This window comes from Lissotriton vulgaris, chromosome 4_1 (assembly GCF_964263255.1).
Source record: "Lissotriton vulgaris chromosome 4_1, aLisVul1.2, whole genome shotgun sequence".
In the NCBI taxonomy this organism is placed as follows: domain Eukaryota; kingdom Metazoa; phylum Chordata; class Amphibia; order Caudata; family Salamandridae; genus Lissotriton; species Lissotriton vulgaris.
Genome location: NC_141691.1, coordinates 567,685,800 through 567,697,271, shown reverse-complemented (window position 1 = coordinate 567,697,271; position 11,472 = coordinate 567,685,800). Strand labels below are relative to the sequence as shown.

General features: G+C 42.9%; 1 protein-coding gene across 3 annotated transcripts in view; it reads left to right on the top strand.

Moving 5' to 3' along the window:
* The window catches only part of TRANK1 (tetratricopeptide repeat and ankyrin repeat containing 1), a 1,005,982-nt gene that overhangs the window by 583,031 nt on the left and 411,479 nt on the right, over nucleotides 1-11,472 (top strand). The gene's annotated exons all lie outside the window — the stretch shown is intronic.

Here is an 11,472-nt window from a genome sequence, read left to right as displayed (position 1 = left end):
TTATTCCCCCTTCTTGGCACACAACGTATAATTGCTGGAATTTGAGCTGGGATACCATCTGGAATTGGAGATTCTGGCCCTCTAGTATCCACGTACAAAATTCTGGAAAACTCATAATCAAGCCCATAAAGATTCATTGCTGCACCAAATAATATACCGGAAAATAGTGTACCATCATTGTTTATTTTAGGGTTTGTTTTTCAAATGTGATATTAATGTGGTACTTAATATTTATCTTAGAAGTGCATTTCATTTTTTTATTGATTTATTTATTTATAAAGTTTTATATAGCGCAAACTTGATCCCGAAGGATATCCGTGCGCTTTACAATTTGAGGTAAAGGTAACAAATCAGAACATTAGTCGAACATTGGGAATCTAATGGGCATTGAATCAACTACCAGAACAATAATCGAAACAAGAGTCAAATGGGGAGTCTAAAAGGCATTGAATCAAATGTTGAACATCAATGTCAAGTGACGCCCCTGAAAGTTCAAGTATCCAACTGGATAAATAAAAAAAAAATAATCATAGCTGTGTTGAGGGGCAATACTTTTTTTCTATAGAAGTACACAACGTCTGTCCAATCAAAACAGTTATTTCTAACTACCGACAACGCCCCTCTCTGTTGTTCTCCTGAAAGCAATTGTTTAGGTTGATCAAAATGTATCTGGCTACATCTGAGCTGTCAAACGAGGCCTCTGATAAATCAGACATAGAAGCAATAATTCATATTTCTATATTTTATTGTTGGCACTATTCCAAGAATTGAAATATTAATCTGCTGTGGACATAGATTTGATCGCTACAAGAGACAGAGGTTACAGGCTTGCATGCCCTTTTAGTCATGATCAGTAAGGGGCTCAAACCTGTGTTATAGGCATTGCAGCTTCCAACGTCTCCAGCAAGTCATAGCTCAATTTATTCTCAAAGTTTTTTAAGTGCTTGTGTTTTTTTAATGACGCGTTTGAAGAACTATTTTATTTGTCTTAAACATTAAATCATCCTTCTTTTTCATAATTAATGTTCCTGTATTATGGGAAGGAGTTGAATGCATATGTACACATGCCCAATAGGGCTTGACATGTGTGATCATGCCAGTGGTCCCACGGGACTTTAGGTTATCCTTGGATTGGATAATCCATGATGGGCAGGACGCAGCCAAATGTGTCATTCACACAGGCTTCGATGCCACAGATTGCATTGGCAGGCAGTCAGTATTAAAGTTGTGCTCCACAGACATGCCTAGATGAGGTACACTTGATTTATTGTGGTCTGCATGCAATGTTGATGGTCATGCGCATAGATGGGTTTCGTCTCTTTGGAAAGAAGAAGGACTCAGCTCTGAAATGCTTTTAAGTCTAGTAGGGCCCCAGTGCATTACAGTGGCTGTTGTCCTTGGCAAAGCAATTTTCCCATCAGTTCTGCAAATTTAGGGTCTACTCCTGGAGGTAACCCTTTTGGCAGTCACTCCCTTCTGAGACAGTGATACAGCAAACAGCTCAGTCATTTCAGGGTGAAGGATGCACCACAGGCACACATCACACAGGCCAGCAAGGGCAACAATCCGCCACTGCCTTGTTCCTTGCTAAAGTGGCCAGCAAGCTGCTTTAGTTTTCCCTTGACTGTTCACACCCAACCAATGAGGGGCAGAATTTGCCATTTCCTCAAAGGGTTGTGATCTATCACGTCTGCCATATAGGTTTTGGAGAATGTTCAAAAGGGCTTTATCCTACCTTTCCATTCCTGCCTATCCAATATTTCTTCTGCAACGCAACATATTTCAGAGAGCATCTGCCCATCCTGCTGTATGAGGTAATTTTTTTATTCTGAAAGGGTGCCATAGAACAGGTAAGGTAATGAGCGAAAATAAGTCGCAGGCCTACCTTGGACCTACTACCACTTCACGTCGTCCTGCGGAAGGACAAATTCAAGATTCTCACGTTGGCTGAGATCCTATGTGCTCTGTTTCCGGGAAACTGATTGGTGTACTTGTACTTGCGGGTTACATATTCTCATACACACCACCTGCAGTCCCAAAGGCATTACCTGGCAATTTCAAGTTGCTGAGTTTACCCTTCGGCCTAGCCTGCACTATTAGGGTTTTCACAACCGTGATTGCAGTGGTTGCTACCCATGTAAATAGTTACAGTACTGCCGCCTTCCTGAAACCACCATCACTTTTGAATACTGCCAAAAAGCTAAATATTGGCCATAGATGGATTGTTTGGATAGAGACATTGAAAGATTTAATTGATGCACTAGAAGAGACTGATAACAAAAAGATGATCAAATACCTCAAAAATCTTGCTGGTGATGGTGTAAAAGTCCCAAGGAAGATTCAGTGAATGCCGAGAAAGTCACATACCTTCAGATTAAAGAAACTTTAAATCTCAAATTCAATCCAATGCCCAATGTAGATTAAGAAACATACATTTTCAGTCAAGAGCGACAGAAAGTTGGTGAAACCATCGATTAATTTGTGGAAAGACTTGACTCATTAATCAAATGCTGGAAGTTCAATTAATGTTTTGACAAAGAAGCTACACGTCTTAGAGTTAGTGATGGATGCTTGTCAGATTCATTCAGACGACGAATGCTAAGAGAAACTCTTCGTTTGGAGCGAGTGTTGGTGGCTGCCAGAGTTGAAGAGCATGCCGATAGACAAGCTGCTGACATGGAGGCTGAAGGTGCCCAGAATTAATCAGTCATTAGTGTGAAAAATAATCCAAAGCAAATGCCTGAACGAAACAAGGTGATCAATTAAACAGAGGAAATGCGGCCGACCAAAGGCTCAGCACTTCAGTTCCTTAAATTAATCAATTTGTAAAATGTCCATGCAAACACATCCCGAGTATGCCACACTTTTACTCCACTGGAAGCCAGATAAATGTATTCAAAGAAAGTGGACGGTGCACCAGGATGAAGTCAAAGGATTCCGTTCATATTCCAATATAGATTCTTTATTTAGTTTCAATTAAAAACATGGACATCAGCCAACGCTTTTCGTTCCAAACAGAACTTCTTCAGGGCTATTGTGCCTTTAAATTAGTCCAATAATCAAATAGATCCAGGTTTGAAAAATATTCCATAAAAAACAAGGTAAAAAAACAAGCATAATCAGCACCTTCATAATCACAATTTTCCAAATTAAAAGGGTTTTTCTGTACAGGACCCAAAGTGTCCTTTACATAGCTTTGACGTCTATAATGTATATAATTAATACATGTGACAATGGAATCCAAGGGCCAAGATCACAGCCAATGTTCCTCATATGTTTCAAGTCGCCCGTTCTCCAAAGCGGTCCCTCATTTGGACTCCCTGCTGAACGACACAAGGTGATGTCTACGCTTAAAAGAAGTTGTGTTTTAGATGTTGATTTTAGTTTCCGCACAAAGGTAAATGTCCATTCCATTGGACAGATATGCAAAGGCTGTGGGAAGGAGAACCATTTTGTGACTATTTGCAAAGGAAAAAGCAAGTTTATCACAGCGCAAATACAAAATTGTCTCAGGAACGTTCCCGAGGAAACTTTTAATGTGCACCCACAAGGCCAAGCGGCCACATCAATAAAGACAAATTGACACTGAACGAAGTAGATTGTCATCTAAATCTTCATCAAACGGGTTCTTCTACATCAGTGTCAAGTGAAGGTGAAGAAGATGGTTTTGCCATGTTGATGTTTACCTCAGAAAAGCAAGTAAGTGTTGGACAGGCTGCACGTGAAGAAAAACAAAAGTTGACATGCCAAAGCACCAGTCATTCAAACATTGACTTAAGATTGCACTGAAAGTAAATGGTTGTTCGCTACCTTTTATCGACAGTGGTGCATCAATAAACATTATGCCTGAGAAGAAATATAATGAATTGTCTCAATTACCGCAACTTACACCATTGAAAACCAAATGGTATACCTGGACTGCATCAACGCCTTATAAAAGTCACGGTTCATTTGTAGCAGCGATGAGACCCAAGAAAATGAAGGTGCAAGCACCCATCCATGTACTTCAAGGTACAGTGTCTACTGAGTTTCAGCACAGATGTTTACATGGGACTGATTTCTGTAAACTACAACATGAATGCTCACAGCGATTAGTAAGTCAAATCCCTTAATCGTTTATTAGTTTAGGAAAGCTTAAGAATATGAAAGTAAAGCTGCATATTAATGAGGACGACTATCCTGTTGCTCAAAGACATAAACAAATTGCTTCTTATTTGTAAGATGCTGTTGAAAAAGATCTTGAATTATTATCTAGGAATGTAAATGTAAATGTATTTGAGCTTGTATAGCGCACAGCTACCCGCAGTGGGTTTCCCGGCGCTTGCTTAGGGAACCCGTCCTGGTATTCCCCTGTGAGAGAACCCCGGCAGGGTATCCACAAGGTGAAAGCCAGGCATCCTGCCGCGAGGGGCCGTTGTGGAGATTAAGCAAGCATTGCCCAGAGTCGCAGAGTGTGAACCCGTGAGTCGAGAAGGCACCGGAGTGAGAATTATCAAGTCTGTGGAATTTTTGAGCCCAAGACCCGCCGAGGCGGGGAATTGAACCCTGGTCCAGGGCCGATCTCAGCGTCCGGGTCTGCCGCCTCTAACCCCTGAGCCACACTTCTCCACAATCACTGTGCATTGTGCACTGTGCATTGTACTGTTCCCACACCAAGGGTTTCTCCCATCGTGGTAGTGCCCTAAAAGGACAGTGATGGAGTGGTATTCTTATGCGTTGACATGTGTCAGGCAAACAAGGCAATTGAACGAAAACAACATCCGGGTCCACACATTGCTGATATGATAAAGCAATTAAATGGTACAAAGGTCTTCTCTCGCCATGATTTAAATTAAGATTAGCATCAGTTCGAAGTCAAATAAATTTGCAGGTACATTACACCCTTTTCTGCACATGTTGGTCTGTTTTTTAACAACTTTTTTATTGTATTCAAATTCAGCAAGGCAAACTACTATCGGACTTGATACATAGACATTGCATATCAATCTTCTACATTCCCCTTTCAATGGTACCTTGGCATGCATTTCAACATGATTTCGAACACCATCCCTCATGTTGTGTACGTTACCCTTCTCAGTGTTCTTCATCCATACTTTCCTCATCCTGTTCCCTCGGTGGTTCACAAATGTTCCCCCTAAATTTGTTCCACGCCCCCCGGACCTTGTTCCATTTCTGAGGAAAATGGCTTATTTCAAACCGAAGCTTCTTTCAGAGGTTGCTGTCAATGCTAGGTTAGGCGCTATCCATGCACAGCTGACGCTTGAAGGCAAATTGTGGTATTTGCAAGTAGTAGTCTGTCCCAAACAAAACGTGCTTATTCACAACCTGAAAAAAGGTTTCGCCGTGTTATGGGCTTCCATGTACCCTTGTATAGCAAGCCTTTTATGCTGGTAACAGATCATAAAAGCTTTACTTATTATGTTTGGCAATCCAAAGGGCAAGATGCATCCTCGTATTGAACTATGGTGACTGCAATTACAACATTGTGCATCGTCCAGGGAAGAATTGGAACCCTCTTGACTACTTTTCCAGAGTGCTTATACAGGCTCATGGTACTCCATCCGAGACGGCTGAAGCCTATATCATTTTATTGTAAAATCAAAGACACCAGGTTCCCAGATTATTACTGCCACGAGCCATGATAGTGATATGCTCAGGTTGAAATATCTAATTACATGTTAGTAATGGAACACGCACCCTAGATCTCACACCAGTAATAGTGAATATCAAAAAGTAAAAAATGTTAAAGATGAACTGTCCATAACTCTGGAGGGAGTTATACTTTGAGGGTTGAGAATCCTGATTCCGGAGAGTCTGGAGTAGAAAATGATTGAAGTGGCCTACAAAAGACATCGTGGAACCGTTGCCACGAGACAAGCTCTCAAAGACAGAATCTAGTTTCTGTGTCTCAATGAGCGGGTTGAAAAGGAATTAAAGGCCTATCATCTATCTAACCGCCTTTCTACAAAAGTTAATCAACACATCTCAAACATGTCAGAACTCTGGGAGCTTACCTGGGAGAGAGTACACATTGACTTTTTCATTCCACTTGACAATGGGCCTCACCTGAAGGTGACTGGATGAATACTCCTGATTTCCATTAATTGAGTCTCTCTCTAAAGACGTGTTATACTAATTCAAGCCTGTGGCGTAGTAATTGGCGAGCACCCAGGCAAGGAAGATGCTACGCTACATCTTGCTTGGTGATTGAGTGCACCCAATGAATTGGGACCAAATTAAGGTCTCACTGTGACATTCCAAACAGTTTAGGAGGGAACATGTGTGCAGTTGAGAGTCCCATAACAATAGGCAGTGTGAAAAGGGTACACATCCCTTAGCACTTTGGAAAAAAGAAATTTCACGACAGCAGTGGGATGGCTAGTAGCCCTAGGTGTGAGGCCTACATGTGTAGGATGGACACTCACACTTTATGGCCCTTGTTAAAAAACGAAAAAGAAATGGCACTCTTTTGGAAAAGAAAATTCTGACTGAAAGAGCCTGGTATGAGCTAGGACAAGAACAGCAGAGTAATTGGTAATAATCTTTATTTCATTACATGTTAACTTTCACCTTGTTTGGCTTATTTCCATGTAAAATATTTTTATGTAAAAACAATTTAAACATACTTATGTTTTTTATACACTGACACAAATCAGTTGAGTATGTAAATAGACAATTGCAAATATATATGTAAGCAGCCTTATACAATTCAGTGATAGCTTCTGCTCTTGCATGGCTAAGTTATTCATCCCTTGTGAGTAAGTGCTTTTTTAGTGGGGGTGTATCAAGTGTTTTCTGTGGTTATGGTGACCACCCTTGTTTACTTTTTGTATATGTTCTGTGCTACATTTATGTAGATAGACTAAAGGCCTGATTTATATGTAGGTGGAAAAGAACTCATCATGGCGGCAACTGAGTTCCATCCCTGTAACATAGTGATCCACCTGCCCAATTTAATGTATAACAAACTATCAGTTTGGACAAGGCGGAGACTTCTCCTATCTTCACTGTACCCAAACATCTCCTACAGCCCTGGGAATAATCGAATGTCCGAGAAGTGGTTACTGGTTCGTGCCCCCAATGTAGATGTGCAGAAATCTAGCCTTTTTTTTACTGTCTGTCACCGCCAACAAAACCCGAGTGGTAAGGTACAGTCAAATGTGAATAATGCTCCCTTTGTGTAAGGGGAATGCAATAGGAGTCATCTTGTCTGTTTTAGGGAGCATTATTATTTTATTTTTTGGGGATCTACTTTTTCAAAATAAAACCTGAAGCTTAATAAAACATGATGCAACCCTGCACCAAACAGAAATATGTATTGCAGGAACCGCCGTGACGGCGGTTGCGGGCAGTGCTTTATAAATGACTGCCAGCTTCGCTGTCGTTTATAATTTTGGCGTTCAGGACCTCCACCAGGGCGTCGAAGATATTCACTCTATTGCAATAGCGCAACAGCGGCCTGAGCGCCAAAATATAAATCACAGCTTAAGTCAATTCTACTGAATGCCATATTTACCGCTATTATTACAATGTGTACCTGTATATGTTACCAATGTAGTTTGAGGCTACACTGATCCTATTTGTTGTAATTTTGTTTTCTTTTACTCCTGGCCAGGCTCATGCAAAATTTTGTATCTAGATGACGACGGTCAGAGTATGCTTCTTTCATACCTCTCATGTATGATACCTAAATCTACTATGCTTTCACCATATTTAACCCTAGGTAGATCTGGTGGTCCTATTTGGAGCACCCCCTTTTCATCTGGTGACTTGCCTCCTTTATATTGTCCAAATGGTTGGTAACCTCTATTCATAATTCTCACTAAATTCTCTACCTACCTAACCTCAACAAAAATGTATCTAAAAATTCAAGCACAGTGTTATTGGAGTATCTTGACATAGTGGTAATAATGAATTACATTACACGAGGAATGGTACGCAATCCTATGTGGAGTGATCTTTTGAAGGTTCTGAGTATCTTGCTACAAAGAAAAATCCCTTATGTTCATAGACTACTTACCACACTGTCACCCTTTACTAATGCTCATCTTCTCAATTTCCTGTTTTTTAAATTGGAAAAATTATGATTTAGGTTTTGGATGATAACATTGAGAAATGTGACCTTCACTTCCTGAGTTTCAAGGATGTAATTAAGGACTGGTTCACACTGTCACCTACCAAGCTCATTCTTCCCTTCCTTTGACTCCCTTTGGTAGCTTAACTTCTTTTACGCTGATTCCTCTGCATTCTTCGAGTTTGCGTAAACTTTCTTCCTTACTCCCTTACTTCTCTGAGACACCTTCCATGCCTTTCTGAGCCTATAAATTCTGTGCTTCTAACCTCCTTCTTTCACTGCCTCTTACGTCCCCCATAATCTATTACTCCAACGCATAACATTCCCACCACTACCGTACACACTAATGGTCACTTGGGCCAAGCTTCACTCTTGCCCACCAGTCCAGAGACAAGTTACCACAAGAGACAAATCTGCTCCAGGCAAATCCACCCTTCTTCTGCATAACCCTACTCCTTAAAGCTTGGTAATTAATGCATCAACAAGCAGATTCAACCCTATTTCATTCCCTACCACGTCTCCTGATAGGAGATCCAAAGGAATGTGGGCATTCTGAAAGAGAATGTTTTTTCAGCTAGCCTCTCACTCTGCTCAGTGAATGATAGTTGGCACCAGTGTCCCTATTCGCATGCGTTTTGGGATATGATCAACAAAATCTTACAATACTTTCCGAAGTATTATGCACAGAATATACAAAGTAGACAAAATGCACTGAAATACGTCATGTGCTCTGGGCTGGAATCCACTGACTACTTGAGCAGGGCAGTTGGTACCAGTGTAGTGCTTCAGCACTTTGCTTGTGTGAGAGCTATAGGCTTTTCAAGTGATATTCAGGTGTAACTAAAGGCAGACTCAGCCGTGGAGCACTTCAAAGAAATCGGGGCCACAGCGAACTCGCTCAGCCTTTCTGAGTTGTTCAGCATTATTGCCAGCAATTTCACGTCTTTTTTTTTTTTTTAAACCGATTTTATTGATTACATGAGAAATATGTCAAGCATTGCTCTGAACACCAGAGACAATTACTAGTAGCAAATTATAAGGCATTAATACATGCAATTATTTCGTAGTGGTCAATCAATTATAAGCAATAAAAAACCCAGGATCAAACACCCCACCGCCCCCCACCTACCTCCGCCCCCCTCCCCCCTCGCACGTGCCGCTGCATAATCCGCCCGTGTGGTATTGAGGACATGAAACTCCTGCCAAGTGTGCCACAACATCTGCCCGGGTCTTTAGCTGTCGGGCTGTCAGGGGAGCTGAAATGCATCTTCCTCAGGTGGTGGGTCCAGTTCCAGACCCCGATAGTCTGCCCACCTTTTCCAGATCTTGTAGTGTTTTTGAGGACAGCCCCTGGCCACATATATCGGCTGTTCCAGACCCATACAGAAGTCCATCCCATTCTTCCAAGCTATAAGTGAAGGGGCTCGGGGCGCCTTCCAGGATTTCGCTATGTCCCGTTTAGCCAGGGTTAGTCCCAACAAGAAAAGATGCCGCTTATAGCGATAGCCCCCCACATCAGCCATCACGTGGAGGAGGGCCAGCTTAGGATTTCTCGGGAGCCCCCAGACCAGGGCCTCATTCAAGCATCTAAACACCCCATCCCAGAACCTCTGTAAGACCCTACATTCCCACACCGTGTGCAGCAGCGTACCTACTTCGAGGCAATCTGGGGAGGCTATTAAGCCCGCCCTCCACAGGCGCTGTCTAGTGTAATATGTACGGTGGAGGTACCGGAACTGTACAAGTCGCAAGCGCATGGAAATGGCCGCTCCCCTGGGTCCCTCCAGTGCCTCAACCCAGTCCTCCTCATCAAGCTCCCCAACATCCTGTTCCCATACTGTTTTAAGCTGCGCTAGGTCTGTGGAGCTATGTCGCACTAAGGTTTGGTAAATACGGGATATCTTCCTGTCAGGCAATTCCCCCATAAAAAGCTTGGCTTCGATGGGACTAAACTCTGGTAACTCCTCCACCCCCTGGAGGTACGGAGTAAGTGCATGCCGGAATTGGAGATATTTGTAGAATTGGGTACGAGGCATCTCAAATTCCTCCCGTAGAGTATCAAAGGACTTAAGAACACACCCTGACATGACATCACCCAAAGAGGAGATGCCAATTGTATCCCACTCCCTAAAGCCCACCAAGGCAGCGAGCAGGGGCAGTCTACCATTCTGCCACAGTGGGGTCTCCAACGTTAGGACATTCCACCATCCTATCTTACGCAGAGCCTGCCGCCATATCTGGAAGACCACCTGCGTAATAGTCGGCAGGGACCTCCTAAGGGGTGCCGAGTATAGGAGCATATGTAGTGAGGCAGTACCCATCAGGGCTCGCTCCACCATGTATGCGGGATCTCTCCTATCTGCGTACCACCAATCATTCAAAACCAGAAGATGGGACGCCTGGTAGTATGAAAGGACGTCCGACGTGGCCAACCCACCCGTGTACGTGGAGCGAAAGCAAGTCCGTAGGGCCACTCGCACAGCTCCCCCCTCCCACAGAAAGAGCACAATTTCACATCTTTTGTGACTACGAAAGAGGTTTGACACCAATAGAAGACACAAGTCAAACGTCTAGGGGTAACTATTGATAGAGATCTCTCTCTGAATACTCAGGTGGGTACAGTAGTATCTAAATGCTTCTTTCAATTGCGAAAGATCCAGAGGATACACCACTTGCTCACCCAGGCAGCACTGATACAAGTTGTGATAGGATTGGTCCTGTCGCACCTAGACTATGCAAATTCAATCTATCTAGGACTCCCTTTGTATCAGATCAAGAGGCTCCAGCTGGTACAGAACCAGGCTGCGAGATTGATCTATCAGCAGCCTAAATGGCAATCGGTAAGACCCCAATAAAGAAGCTACATTGGCTTCCACTGCTCCAACGGTCCATTTTTAAAACAGCTTGCCTAACATTCAAGTCTTTAAATTGTTATAGCCCCATCTTTATTAATAATTTGATATTAAGGCACACTCCCACTCGCGATCTCCGTTCCAAATATCAAAATCTGTTAGTGAGTGCCAGGTTCAAACGGAAGCGACATGGCGGCCGTCGCTTTGGGTTCCTGGCACCACAACTCTGGAACACACTTCCATTAGAGATCCGCTCCTGCTCTGAGTTACTCTGATTTAGAAAGCAGCTTAAGACCTGGCTGTTCACCCAGGCACATGAGTAAATTAGTCCTGCCCGCATCCTACTCTGAACAGTGCCATGAAACCTTGGTCTACGTGCGCTTTACAAATGGGTTATAACATAACATAACAAGTCTACCTCCACAACAATGGATCCACCAGTCCCTTCGGGCTGAGGTCAGAAATCCAGCTGTCAACTTACAGACTCCCGGGGCAGCGTACTGCTCAGTCTCCAGCCCCTCCTGCCACCATACTATTTTATCTTGC